Here is a 14,974-nt window from a genome sequence, read left to right as displayed (position 1 = left end):
TCAAGCAGCTGTCTGCCAGCCAGAAGGCCCTGAAGGAGAAGGAGAAGGCAGACTGGAGCAGCCTGTCCAGGGATGAGAAAGTTCAATTGTACCGAATCCAGTTTAATGAGAGCTTCGCTGAGATGAACAGGAGCACCAACGAGTGGAAAACAGTTGTGGGCCTGGCTATGTTCTTTATTGGCTTCACTGCGCTTGTTCTGATTTGGGAGAAGCACTATGTGTACGGCCCTATCCCTCATACATTTGATCGTGACTGGGTAGCCATGCAGACCAAGCGGATGCTGGACATGAAGGCCAACCCCATTCAGGGCTTCTCTGCCAAGTGAGACTATGATAAGAAGAAGTGGAAGAAGTGAGACCTTGCTGCTTGCCAGCCCCCTCCCTCACTCGGCATGCTGGAAGCCGCTGTGTCCAAAGGTCCATGCTAATAAATGACCAGTTTACGTGAAAAAAAAAATAACAAAATAGGGGCTGGAGAGATGGCTCAGCAGTTAAGAGCACTGGCTGCTCTTCCAGAGGTCCTGAGTTCAATTCCCAGCGTCCACATGGTGGCTCACAACCGTCTATGATAGGATTTGATGCCCTCTTCTGGCATGCAGGTGTTCATACACAGCACTCATACATAAAATACAAATAAATAAAAATTAAAAAAAAATAACAAAATAAAAAACTGGGTCTCACTGTGTAGATCAGGCTAGCCTCCAACTCACAGAGTTGTTTTTGCTTTGCTGGGGGTTGTTGTTTGTTTTGTTTTTGAGAGAGACACCCAGGTTAACTCAAACCCCCAATCCTGTAACCTTAGCCTTTCAAGTGCCAGAAGTACAAGCACAGGTCACTATGCCTGACCCCTTCCCTCCTCTTTGTCCCCCAACACCATCCTGGTCACTGAATCAATGACGCTTCCTTATCTCTTCCAGCCATGCAGGACAACGCTGGAAATCTTTCTCCCCAGAGTCACCATTTCTCTGCTACCTGGGCTGGTACCTGCCTTCTTGCAGACAGAGCATCCTAGGGAGCTCATAAAAGGAGGCAGGATAAAGGCAGATGCAGTTCATCAGTAAGTAGAACCATTGCCCCGAGCCACAGTAGCATCAAAGGTCATGCCATGCTTTGTAGAGAATGATTGTGTAAAGACAGAAGCGGAAGGACAGAATCCAGAAGAGAGGATGCCCAGAGGTCTGGTCCAGTAGTCAAGAACCCTTGCTTCTCTTCGAGAGGACCAGAATTCCATCACCAGCACCCACAGGTAGCGCAAGAGCATCTGTTGCCCCAGTTTCAGGAGATCTGACCTCTGACCTCCAAGGGCACCTGCACTCGTGCACATACCCAAACGCAGACACGCATACCTCCACATGGCTAAAATAACAAAAATTTAAATTTTGTTGTGGTTTTTTGTTTCTTGTTTGTTTTTGACAGGGTTTCTCTGTGTAGCTCTGGCTGTCCTGGAACTCTCTCTGTAGACCTGGATGGCTCCCAAGTGCTGGTACCAAAGGCCTGCACCACTATGGCCGGCTAAACTTTTTTTTTTAAGTAGGATACCACTGCCAGCAGAGGTGAGGGAGAGTAGCAGGTAGTTATGGTGGTAGCAGGCTGGGGCTAAGGAGGTAACTCAAACCAGGAAACCAGGCAGTTTGAGGCAGAGACAGAAGGGAGAATTCAAGGAGAAGCCTAGACTACATAGCAAGATTGGGTCTCAAAAAAAACTAAAATATGTCTTTTGAACTAGCCTCATAGTAATTCCATGTGATCAAAAATCATAATCTTCATTTCACAGATAACTCCCAATACCCCAGTGTGAGGAGTGGCCACAGCAAAAGCCAGGCTTTTGACCATGAAGGAAGGATAGGTAGAACTTAACAGGCGCACTAGTCTCTTGAGTAGCGTCCACCAAGCCGGGGATTCCCAGGTGAGCAGAAGTAGGGGTGAGGTCAGATGGTTGTCCCTGAGGAAGAGAGAAAGGTGAGACAGGCCAGGAGATCCACGGCTTTTGCCTTAAAAGGAGCAACATGCAAATCTTAGGCAAAGCGATATGCAAATGAGATGCAAATTGAGTTGGGAATGAGCATCTGTTATTTCTGAGTCAACAGCTCAAGCACTTTTGGGTGAGCCCTCCCCAGCTTTCTCCCAGGGTGGCCAGGGTCAGGAACCCCTAAACAGAAATCGGCATGCCTGCCTCAAGGACAGCCTGGCTCTGCATAGGATGGGAAACCCCCACCCGCTGTATGGAGGCGAGTCATATATCCCTATCCCCCCTACCCACACCCCCCCTACCCCCCCCCCCACATTCAAAGGTCTAGGTGCATTCCTTTGCAGTAGGTGGTGGCATAAACAATGAAGACTCCGGCATCTTCTAGAGTCTCAGCCAGGCTTTCCAAACCTCAGCATTCTGGATTATTTCCCATCTTTCTTTAGCATCATCCTGGGCTTGACCCACTAGATAAATGATAATAGCAACCTCTGACCTGTGACAAATAAAAATGTCCCCAGATGTTGTCTAATATGGAATAGACAGAAGAGGTACGCAGGTGGAAAACCACCATTCAAGCCAAACATGACGGTGCAGTGCGGTGCGTGGGGTGAGCCAGGAGGTGAAGGCAGGAAGGGCTACATAGAAGGCCTGAAGCCATCCGGCTACATGAGACCTTGGACTGAAAACCACCAAACAAAAAAAAACAAAATGCCACTCAGATATCTAAGGCCATGAGCCTTTTGCGTAAGTCAGTTACTCCTTGAACTAGGGGTTTATAAGGACTAAGTTTTCTATATGTTTGTTCTTTAGAATGGTAGAGAGCAGGCTTTCGAATTTCTCTTCTCAATAGACAATGGTGGTACACATCTGTAATCCCAAAACTGGGAAGGCAGAGGCAGTGGATTGCTCCACCCCTGAAACCATCTTGACCTATGTAATAAGTTGCAACTTAGCCAGGGTTATACAGAAAGACTGTCTAAATTTAAGAAAGAAATAAACTGGGCGGTGATGGCACACGCCTTTAATCTCAGCACTCAGAAGGCAGAGGCAGGTGGATCTCTGAGTTCGAGGCCAGCCTGGTCTACAGAGTGAGTCCAGGGCAGTCAGGGCTACACAGAGAAATCCTGTCTCAATAACAAAAGAAAAAAGAAAAAGAAAGAAAGAAAAAAAGAAAGGAAAGAAAGAAGAAAAAGAATTAGGTCATCTTTGGCTGGGGATACAGCCCAGTTGGTAGAATACATACACGCACAAAGCTCTGGGTGCAATCCCAGGTTCCACATAAATCAGGTGTGGTAGCACGTGGTCTAAACTCTCAGTACTTTGGAGCTACAGGCAAATTCAAGGCCTTGACTACACGGTGAGATGGAGGTCAGCCTGGGATTCACGAAACCCTGCCTCAAAAAAAAAAAAAAAAAACCTTTTTTCCCTCTTTCAATTTCTTTCCCCAGAACCAAGCCTGCCTTGATTACTAGCTCACCCTCTGAGCACCTGCTGGGCCTCAGCCCAGCCAGGCAGGTTCTGGAGGAGCAGTCAGGGTCACCCTAAGAAATGCCTCCACAGCCCTTCGGTTTGCACGGCTGTTCGTGAGTGCTTTTCTCTGTCCTCCTGTCTGTCTTCCAGTTGGCATCGGTGGGTCTGTGGGCATCATGCCTTCCTCCATAGGTAGCTCCCAAGAGTTCAGAAAGTCAATTTTGCCAACCGGTGTTTTCCCAGTGCTGCCCTGCCAAGCCCTGGGGTCTTGAGGGAACCCTGGACGCCCTCAGGGATAACAGGAGGAACTGGCTGGAGTAGAGCCAGCTCAGCAGCTGGGCGCTTCTTGGTTTTCTCTCAACTTCTGTATTATGTCTTTTGGATAAAAAGTCCCAAGTGGACAAAAGTCCCAAAGGGCAGTTGCCAACCACACAGTCAGATGGGGAAAAAGAAGCAAAAAGCGAAAAAAATTCCCTTTCTTTACTTTCTTTCTCTCTCCCCCCCCCCCCCCAGACAGGGTTTCTCTGTGTAGCCTTGGCTGTCTTAGAACTCACACCCGGCTGGCCTTGAACTCAGAGATCCACCTATCTCTGCCTCCCGAGCTCTAGGATTAAAGGTGCGCACCACCATACAAGGCAAGATTCCACTTCTTAACACGTCTGTTCTGGAGTGCATGGTTTGGTGGCTCTGGGGAGGTTGTCTCTCAGCTTCCTGCCCAGCTCCTGCCACTGGCAGGAACAGAAAGTGCACAAGAGAAGAAACACTGTACCTAAAGGCCAAATGTGTGTGTGAGAGAGACAGACAGGATGGGAAGAGCAAGCCTCCAGGCACGCCTGTCAGAATGTGATGCACAGAGCAGAAGTGAGGGTGCTTACCCTACTGCATCCCATGCACACACATCACACTCAGAAAACAGCAGGAAGAGAGCTGCCTGGAATAGGAGGCGGGCCCTCCATCATCAGAACTCAGCCCCAGAATTCTGCCCGCAACTCAGCAAGGGGTAGAGCCAGACTAGAGGCTGTGCCCCACCCCACTGCCTGAGAACTCTCTTCTGTCTGAGTGTTGTGAGGAACAGTGGGATGTGTGGAGATCTTGTTCCCCAGGGGCTGGGGGATGGAACGGGCTTCCCCAAACACCGCACCCTCTGGACCCAGGCACAATCAGTTAGTTCATGTCTCCAAAGGGTCGGAATGAAAGGCCAGTGTCTGTCTGCTCCCCACCCCCTTCCATCTCCAGATTGTTCCATGTGCCCCTGGGCCATGGTCTCCCCTTCCTCACTCCTCTCTCCTCCAGACCCTGTGCCGTACACAGATTGCTGGAAACAGAGGGCCTGTCTTTAGTTCCCTGTGTGGCTGGCACTGTCTCTGCTCCCCAAATTGCCAGCGAGGAAGTTAGATGTTGATGGCCCTCCCTGTCACCCACAGATGCCCAGAGAGTTCAGGGACTCTGATGTTCCCCAGCTGTCACCAGACCCTCAAATCCAGCCCTCTACTTCTCACTGTGTTTGGTGCACTGAGGACCTCGAGCAATGGGTGAATTCCCCATGGAGTGGAAAGGAAGGGCTTCTTCCAATTGGAGACTTCTCCAACCTGGACTTAATTGACCAAGATCTGATTGAGCGACTGAACCCAAGAAGCCACTTTCACCACTGTTTGTGTCCCAAAGAAGTGATGTTCTCTCTGCCACCTGCAAAAAACCCATATCCAATATGGTCTCCCCAGTGCCACCTTGCCTTGGAACCACAATGCTGAAGCCACGACAGCCAACCAGATGCTAACGTCACTATTCTCCAGATCCTCACGCATGTCACCACCCCCAACCAGCAGCCATAAGCAAACATCCCGGGGCCTGACATTCTGTCAGCTTCACACCACTTTCCAGAACACCCAGCCAGAAGTGCTTCCTGGATAAAACATTAAACACGCAAATCTGAGAAGAGCCGTAACCAGTGACAGACTGCAGGACCGCAGCCCGGTGAAGGAGATGCACGCGTCCGGGGGTGGGGAGGTATATATAGACACAGACTTTGGATCTTTCTCCCCAACGTGTGCGAGGCAGAGCAGTGCCTGTGGAAAAATACCGCAGCAGCCTCCAGCTGGGGTGGCCTGAGGTTGGAGGCAGGAGGCTGACAGAAGGGGGGTTAGAAAGAGCCCCAAAGCGGAGCTCAGGGTGGGGTGACAAAAGCCCTTTGTGCTTGTGTTCTATGCTATGCAGTAGGCCCATTCAGCCAGGGAACGGGAGTTTGATTGGAGGCAAGGCCTCAGGATAAAGGCCAAAAAGCAATAGAGAAAAGGGGCGATCTGTTGCACGAATCTAATTGGTCTTAATAATGAAAACCCGAGGGGGCTGGGGATTTAGCTCGGTGGTAGAGCGCAAGGCCCTGGGTTCAGTCCTGAGCCTTGAAAAAAAAAAAAATAACAGGCCCGGCGATGGTGGCGCACGCCTTTAATCCCAGCACTCTGGAGGCAGAGGCAGGTGGATCTCTGTGAGTTCAAGACCAGCCTGGTCTAAAGAGCTAGTGCCAGGAGAGGCTCCAAAGCCACAGAGAAACCCTGTCTCGAAAAACCAAAAAACAAAAACCTGGAGTCAGGTATTAGGGGGTGAAAGCTGAAAGATCAGAGGAGCAGAGCCGCCAGTCGCTAGTTCTTACCTCTAGGAAATCCTCTGACCGAATGGGGTCTCTACAAGTCCTCAGACTGAATGCAATGAGCTTCTGTCTCCTCCTGCCTTATATTCCTCTCTCCACCCAGCCATATCCCTTCCTGTCTCCACCTCCCTAGTGTTGGGATTAAAGGCCTGTGACTCCAAATACTGGGATTAAAGGTGTGAGCCACACTGCCTGGCTCTGTTTCTCTTAGAGAGTGTATCAATCTAATGTAGCCCAGGGTGGCCTTGAACTCACAGAGATCTGTCCCCCTCTGTCTGTGAAGTGCTGGGATTAAAGAGGCCAGGCAGTGGTTAGCTCTGCACTCTGATCGTCAGGCAAGCTTTGTTAGATCACAAACAAACTGTGGCTATCTCCGCAGGGATCTAGGGTTACAGGGAGCACACCTCAATTTCCCTGTGCCACAGGGCCTCTAACATGGCACTGTGCTGGCTAGGGTGTCATGAAGCGTATAGAGATGAGTCGGTAGGGCTCACGCCTGCGTCTGGGCTAACATTAACTGATATGAACCTTATTGACGTAGCCCTCTCTGACCCGGAGGGACTGGGGGCTAAACCATTTTCAGAAACACTATTGGTGCCATGTAAAGTCCGACCCACCCAGGGCTGGGCATCCGCCAGGTTCTAGAATCCCAGAGATCCACAGGAATCCAGATTTTTTGGTTTGTTTGTTTGGGGACAGCATCACTCTATGTATCCCTGTCTGGCTTGGGACTCACTCTTTAGCCCAGGCTGACTTGCAATTCACAGAGATCCACCTGCCTCTGCCTCCTAAGTGCTGGGTTCAAAGACGTGTGACACCACTCTGGGCACAAATCCAAGAGTCTTAAAACTCAATTGAGCTAGCCTAAGGAGAGGACCCCAAATATGTGTGACCTTGTGTGTGGCATCTGTCCACAGTACCAGCAGGCCAAGGGCTATAGTGCCTATGTTTTCTCTCAGTGACCTAAAAACCCAGGCCAAAGCTTCAGGGCACTCATGAGGCCAGCACTCAGAAGAGATCACAGGGCCTGTAGTGACAAAAGTGTCCATGTGGCTTCACGGTATCACACAGAACCTATGCTGGATTTAGAAGCTAGCTCACTTTGTCTCAGAATTAGTTGACCACAAGAACCTGGGCTGATAAGATCCTATAAAAGACACCCATTTAAATTGGGTGGTGGTAGCACAAACCTTTAATCCCAGAATTTGGGAGGAAGAGACAGGCGGATCTCTGTGTGTTCGGAGTTGGCCTGTTCTACAGAGTGAGTTCCAGGACAGGCTCCAAAGCTACAGAGAAACCCTGTCTGGACACCCCCCCCGCAAAGAAAAGACACCCATTTGACCCAGGGTGGCCTAGAACTCACCATAGCTAAGACTAATACTCAAAACCAAGCCCCTAACCCAGGAAGGGTCCCAGTGCAGGTGAGCCTGGGAAGGGGGGCTCTCCTCAGATCCCCAGGATGTGGAAGACAGGAAGGTGGGGCTGGAGGGGGCTGGAGAGAAGAGGATCAGGCACCAGGGAGGCTGCCAGCTCCAGGCTGCTGCAAGCTGCCTGCTGCTGTGGGCTGAGCGCAACTTGGCTGTGCCCAGTTGGAAGGTGCTAAGAAGAGGTGCTGCCGCGACTCTGCCAGCTCAGACTGAGGAGGAAGTGGGAAGCAGAGGCATGGGTGGGCACAGCGCCCTGGCACAGGAAGAGCACACTCCCCCAGGAGGCCTGGCACCTGGACAACCCACTGCCAAGGCAGGAATTCAAACAGGGAGGAACTGAGAGGCAGGACCCCGATCTTCACACTTCCAGCCCCGTTGTGACCAGGGCACGGTGCCCAGCACTGGGCAAACAGCAGGCATCTCCCCAGCTGGTGAACTCTACTCCTAGGGTAGGAGTCCGATCCATGCTGCAGATCCCTGCACAAGTGCTCTGATTCTGTGTCCCCCACCCACGTGGGGGTGGGGCAATAGCTGGAGAGGGAGACACAACCTTGTCTTGCCTAACTCTAGTCTCCTCAATCGGTCAGGTGTCAGCTGCTGGGTCCTCTTCCTCACCCCAGGTCTACCTACCGCTCTCCCCAGGAGCAAGTGAATGTGGGGGAAACTGGGATGGGCCTTGATGTAGGTAGGGCACCAGGCAGGAGGGATACCCATTTTTGCAAGAAATAAGGGATCTTCTTTTTTTGTTTTTTTTGTTTTTTCGAGACAGGGTTTCTCTGTGGTTTTGGAGCCTGTCCTGGAACTAGCTCTTGTAGACCAGGCTGGTCTTGAACTCACAGAGATCCGCCTGCCTCTGCCTCCCGAGTGCTGGGATTAAAGGCATGTGCCACCACTGCCCGGCATAAGGGATCTTCTTTAAGATATATTTTTTATTTTTATTTTACTTTAGTACATGCATGTTTGCGTGTGTGTGTGTGCATATGTGTGTGTGTGCATGCACAGGCATATGGGTGCCCTTGGAAACCAGAAGTGTGTTACAGAATATTTGTTTACACTATGAAGATGTGTCACTGTGACTGGTTTAATAAAGAGCTGAATGGACCAGGCGGTGGTAACTCACTCCTTTAATCCCAGCACTTGAGAGGCAGATCTCTGTGAGTTTGAGGCCAGCCTGGTCTACAGAGTGAGTTTAAGGACTTGCTCCATAGTTACTGAGAAAACCTGTCTCAAAAAAACAAAACAAACAAACAAAGAGCTGAATGGCCAATAACTAGGCAGAGAGAAGCCAGTAAGACTCTGAAGAAGTCAGACATACAGTACAGAGCAGAGGTAACCAATCACATGGCTGAACAGATTTAAAATATGGGTTAATTAAGTTATAGGAGTTAGTTGGGGATAAGCCTAAGCCAAAAGCCAAACTTTCATAATTAATAATAAGACTCCACCTCATTGTTTAGGAGCTGGTGATCCAAAGATAGTCTGACAAGAAAAGTTTCCACAGAAGAAGGACCTTGAGTTGTGAGGCCGCTATGGGCCATCTGAAGTGGGCACTGGGCACTCAACGCCTGGCCTCTGCAACTTTGTAACCAGGGGGCCATCTCTCTAGCAACATTGGTGTTGGGTAGCTTATACATTGTTTAAAGTTTATGTGAAGGGGGTTTCCCTCCAAGACCAGAAGGGGAAGTCAGGTCCCTTGGAACTGGAGTTACAGGTAATTGTGAGGTGGCCCACATGGATGCTGGGAACAGAACCAGGGTCCTCTGGGAAAGCGGTGCATGATTCTAACTGCTGAGCCGTTTCTCCAGTTCGGCATTGGCTTGGTTTGGTTTTGAGACAGGGTCTTGCTATGTAGCCCACACTGATCTTGAACTCACTAGCCTAGGCTAGCCTCAAACTCACTTTGAGCCTCTACCCACCCCAGCCTCTCAGGTCCTGGGATTACAGGCATCCATTACATTAGCACGCCTGTCTAGAAAGGGGCGTGGTTTTGCAATCAGAGTTCCAAACTCCTACCCACTCTCCCCAGGCCAGGACCAGTATAGTGGGCCACCTTCCCTATACCCACAGTCCTGGTCCTTTGGTCACATACCTCCCAAGGCAGGTATCAGAAAGAGGCTGTGCCCTCAGTCTAAGGGTACCAATTCTTCACCCCGCCAAGAAATCTTTCTCTTCAAGGCCTGTTACTGCTGGCGAGTTCCTCTCTAACTGTGTCTGCACTGGCACATCATAGGCTGACCTCTGTCTGTGCAGAGGAGACGTTTTACACACTCCCGGACACACTGTGTCCAACCAGAGGCACGCTTCTGTGCACGGGGGAGAGATGACGTAGAAGCTACCCTGTACACCACTGAGCACTCTCAGCCTCCGACCTGCGTACAAACATGGCTCCTGAACAGGCCCACAGTTCCTCACTGTCACACGCAAGGGTCTAGCTCACAGGACACACACACACGCAGGATTTCCCACAGAAGTCTAGGGGAAAAAAGGGGCCCCCACTCTCGGTCTCTGAAGTACAGAGGGGCCTGTCAGGGAATAGATGGCAGGCATGTGTCACACTCAGTTTAGATATTACTTTTTAATTTTTTTTGACAGTATTTTCTTTTTTTAAAAAAAAATTATTTATTTATTATGTATACAGTGCTCTGCCCACATGTATTTCTGCAGGCCAGAAGAGGGCACCAAATCTCATTACAGATGGTTGTGAGCCACCATGTGGATGCTGGGAATTGAATTCAGGACCTTTGGAAGAGCAGGCAGAGCTCTTAACCACTGAGCCATCTCCACAGCCCCTACTTTTTAATTTTTAAATCTGTATTTGTTTATCTATTTATTTGTTGGAGACAGGGTCTCACTATGTGGTCCTAACTGTCCTGGAAACCACTGTGGAGCCCTGGCTGTCCTAGAACTAGTCTGTAGACCAGACTGGCCTCAAACTCACAGAGATCCACCTGCCTCTGCCTCCTAAGTGCTTGGATTAAAAGTGTGTGCCATCACACGTCGCCTTATTTTTATTTATGTATATGCATATGTGCCTATGTATCTGTGTGAGTGCATGTTACATGTGTGGATGCCTGTGGAGGCCAGAAGGAGGCAGCAGATTCCCAAGAACTAGAGAAATGGCTTGGTGGTTAAGAGCGCTTGCTTAGCCACGTGGTAGTGGCGCCTGCCTTTAATTCCAGCATTTAGGAGGCAAAGGCAGGCAGATCTCTGTGAGTTCAAGGACAGCTTGGTGTATAAAGCAAGTTCTAGAACAGCCAGGGCAACATAGGAAAACCCTATCTCGAAAAGACAGAACAAAGAAAGAAAGAAAGAAAGAAAGAAAGAAAGAAAGAAAGAAAGAAAGGAAGGAAGAAAGAAAGAAAGAAAGAGAGAAAGAGAAAAGAGCCAATTTTAGTAGAGCACATCTATAATCCCAGTTCTCCTGAAGCTAAGGAAAGTCAGAGGCCAACCTGGGCTACATAGAAATATATATTATAAAGACAAAACAAAATAAAAACCCCATAAAACAAGCAAACAAATAAAAGAAAAAATATTTCAAAAATTAAAAATGAGCCGGGCGATGGTGGCGCACGCCTTTAATCCCAGCACTCGGGAGGCAGAGGCAGGCGGATCTCTGTGAGTTCGAGACCAGCCTGGTCTACAGAGCTAGTTCTAGGACAGGCTCCAGAGCCACAGAGAAACCCTGTCTCGAAAAACCAAAAAAAAAAAAAAAATTAAAAATGGCCAGGTGTGGTGGCCCATAATTTCAGCACTCAGAAAGCAAAGGAAGGTGGATCCCTGTGAGTTCAAAACGATCCTAGCCTATACAGTAAGTTCTAGGACAGCCAGGACTACATAGAGAGACCCTATTTCAAAAATCCAAACAAATAAATAAAAATTAAAAATGGCAGCTGGGCATTGGTGGTGCACACCTTAAATCCCAACACTCGAGAGGCAGAGGCAGGCGGATCTCTGTGAGTTCGAGGCCAGCCTGGTCTACAGAGCCAGTTCCAGGACAGCCAGGGCTACACAGAGAAACCCTATCTCAAAATAAAATAAAATAAGCAATAAAACAACAAGAGATATGCCTGGCTTTTCTGGCAGTAGTATGGCTGTCCTTCCTAAGTGGATAAGCTGGGGAATCCAGAGAAGACATTGGGCAGAAGGAGAGATGAAGTCACATGTGTTCTGCTACCTCTGGGAGCTCCTCCCACCTCTGGACCGTCACTTCCACAACGCCTCTCCAACTTGTCTACCTGGGTATGGTGCAGGAGGGTTGGACAGAGTCCAGGCACTGGGCAGCCTTCTCTGACCCCCTCCCCTGTGCCTACCTCTACACCCTCCACTTCTCTTCTCAGGACTGGATTCATAGTCACACCCACAAGTACCTGGTCCTTGGCTTCAGTGTCCTTCCATGTCCAACCCAAAGTCTCTCCTCCTCTCAAGTTCCTTAACACTCTCTGCGTAAAATAGAAAGAAGTTTCCACCCTGGGTCTGCTGCATTCCTAGTCTGCAAAGGAGCCCCAGGGCAAAGCCCCGGGCCCAGGAAATGAAGTCCCTCTTGAAGGGATTCTGGCCAGTCTGAGCTCGGTAAACCTCACCCTCTCTGCCTTGCTAAAAACAGATCACATTCCTAAAGCTAGCCCCCAAGGGCCATTCCCTTATGACCACTTCCTCCTCGGGAGGCTGGCTACCAAGCTACAGTTATCAAAGTGTTGAAGCCCAGCAATCAAAAGCCCTCTTTGGCTACCCTAATTAACACGCCCACCCAGAACAGACCACAGAATCCTAGCCCATTCTAACACACCTCCCCTTTTTCCTCTTAAAAATCCCACCGGCATGGGCCGTTGCTGCTGGTTTTTTGCCCGAGGCAGAAAAGCAGCCACTTCTACTTTTCTTCCCATCTTAATCAAGGATCTCTCCGGGGTTTGGGTGTGGACTGGGCCTAAATGGGGGTCTGTGGGAACCCGTACAACATGAGGGTCCCTTCACCCCTGCTCCCAGTTTCCTGTTCTTTCTGTACTGTTAGTAGCTTCCTTCTCAATACTTTTGCCATGCTTCTCAACCCCTCCCTTCCCTACCTCACCCCTCCTTCAACCTAGATGCCCACCTCTCTTCCCTTTCTCTACTTCACCCCTCCTTCAACCTAGATGCCCACCTCTCTTCCCTTTCTCTACTTCACCCCTCCTTCAACCTAGATGCCTTCTTCTCCTCCCTTCTCCTGCTTCATCCCTCCTTCAACCTAGATGCCCCCTTCTTAGAGAAAATCATCTCCCCACAGCTGTCAACCTACGTTTTGCCAGGCACATGTGAGTCTCAGTCCTGGAGTGTGTGTGTGTGTGTGTGTGTGTGTGTGTGTGTGTGTGTGTGTGTGAGCAAGGAGGAACCTGTTGAGGACACAAGCCCCTTCCTGTGTGTCCCAGCCGCTCTGGGTCCCCACTCCTCAGCCCCTCACCCACCTCACCTCACTGTGAGGGTGCTGGTTTCTGTGTTACTTTCTAGACTCGTTCCTATCTCTGCCTTCCATACTACTCTTCAGTTCCACAGAAAAAATGTCTGCACTGCTTGGTTTGCCTTCTGCCACCGAAGGCCTCACCAGATCCGCCAATAGCAAAGCCTGTGGGTCTGTTGCTCGAATCTTCATGTACATTTATCCGCCCAGTGGCTTGCTTTCTTCTCCGCTGCTCCCCATTCACCCCTCAGCTCGCTCTTCCATGCTAGGGTTGGGACCCTGGGTCTTACACATGCTAGGCAAGCAAGGCACCACTGTGCTAGGAGCCCAGCCCTCCCTTGAGTCTGACACTACCTAGGGTAAGATGAACTGTATCAGGCTAATTTTCTATTAATTGTGGGCTAGGGACTGAAGAAAAGATTGGCCTCAGCACTGAGCCACACTTCCAGTTTCAATCCCCCCACAGCAAGGTTAATGGGGAGCACATGTTCCCAATGGCTTAAACACCCTATCATCAAGCTCATGAATCAAAAAGGGACCTATTTGTTTGTTGTTGTTGTTGTTGTTAATTACAAAATAATAATTTTATTGTAAATGTATGTCCATGCGCCATGTCCATACCTGGTGCCCACAGAGGTCAGGAGAGGGTGTCAGATTCCCTAAAACTAGAGTTACAGACAGTTGTGAGCCACCATGTGGGTGCTGGGAATAGAACCCAGGTCCTCCGGAAAAACAGCCTGTGCTCTTAACTGTGGAGCCATTACTCTAGCCTTCCTACTTGTGTTTTTTATATTTAAGATTTATGTGTATGTACATACAAATACACACACATTCACAATACACACGCAGCTCTTCTCAGAAGCATCCCTTGGGCCCCTGGAACCAGAGTCACACGCACTTGTGAGCTGCCTGATAAGGGTTCTGGGAACTGAACTCCAGTTCTCTGCAAGAGCGGTGTCCTGGTCAGTTTTCTTAGTTAATTTAAAACAAGCTAGGGTCATCCGAGAGAAGGATGTCAGTTGAGAAAATGCCTCCCCCCTGATTGCCTACAGGGCATTTCCTTAATTAATGATTGACTTAGAAGGCCTGAATTCACTGTGGGTGGTCCTGGAGGGTGTAAGAAAGCAGAGCAAACCCTGGAGAACAGGTCCCTAAGCAGCTGCATGGCCTCTGCTGCAGCTCCTGCCTCCAGGCTTCCCTCTGAGCTCCTACCTCGGCTTCCCTCAAGATGGTCAGTGATCGGGACACAGAAACCAAACAAACCCTTTCCTCCGCCAGCTGCTTTTGGCTGTGGAATTCGTCACGCCAACACAGCGCCAACCAGGAGTAAAGCGCACTAACTACTGAGTCACCATACCAGGCCCCTTCTGTTCCAGCTTCCGCACCTTTTGAGACACGTGTCTAACGTGAAGCTCTAGCTGGCTTAGAACTTAGAACGTAGAGCAGATCAGTCTCAGAATTAGGACAATCTTCTGCCTCTGCCTCTCAAATGCTGGAATTATAGGTGTGTGGGTTTGTGCACCACATACCTGGCTAATTAGACAAATTCTGCTAATTAGATGAATTAGTTATAAAGTTGGATTATGCTAAACTGCATTTGCTTAATTAGGCCAAGTGGTATTAGTTAATTAAATTACTGTAACAGAAAACAATGGCTAGGGAGACCTTTTTTGGTTTTTGGTTTTTTTTTTTGTTTTTTTTTTTGAGATAGGGTTTCTCTGTGTATAGTCTAGCTGTCTTGGAACTGCTTTGTAGACCAGACTGGCCTTGAACTCACAGAGATCCACCTGCCTCTGCCTCCAGAGTGCTGGGATTAAAGATGTGCACATGCCCCCAACCCCACCACCCCCGCCTCCCAGTCCTTTTCCTATTTCCTAATGCTTGAACTTAAATTTCTTTTGTTTTTGTTTTTGGTTTTTTTGTTTTTTTGTTTTTTTTTTCGAGACAGGGTTTCTCTGTGGCTTTGAAGCCTGTCCTGGAACTAGCTCTTGTAGACCAGGCTGGTCTCAAACTCACAGAGATCCGCCTGC

General features: G+C 49.4%; 1 pseudogene; it reads left to right on the top strand.

The window, feature by feature from the left end:
- LOC101988504 overlaps window positions 1–371 on the top strand; it is a 2,917-nt pseudogene extending 2,546 nt beyond the window's left edge.
- Window positions 372–14,974: the final 14,603 nt, after the last annotated feature.

Source organism: Microtus ochrogaster, unplaced genomic scaffold (genome assembly GCF_000317375.1).
Source record: "Microtus ochrogaster isolate Prairie Vole_2 unplaced genomic scaffold, MicOch1.0 UNK31, whole genome shotgun sequence".
Classification (NCBI taxonomy): Eukaryota; Metazoa; Chordata; class Mammalia; order Rodentia; family Cricetidae; genus Microtus; species Microtus ochrogaster.
The sequence above is the reverse complement of the archived record's forward strand: the minus strand, read 5'-3'. Positions and strand labels throughout refer to the sequence as shown.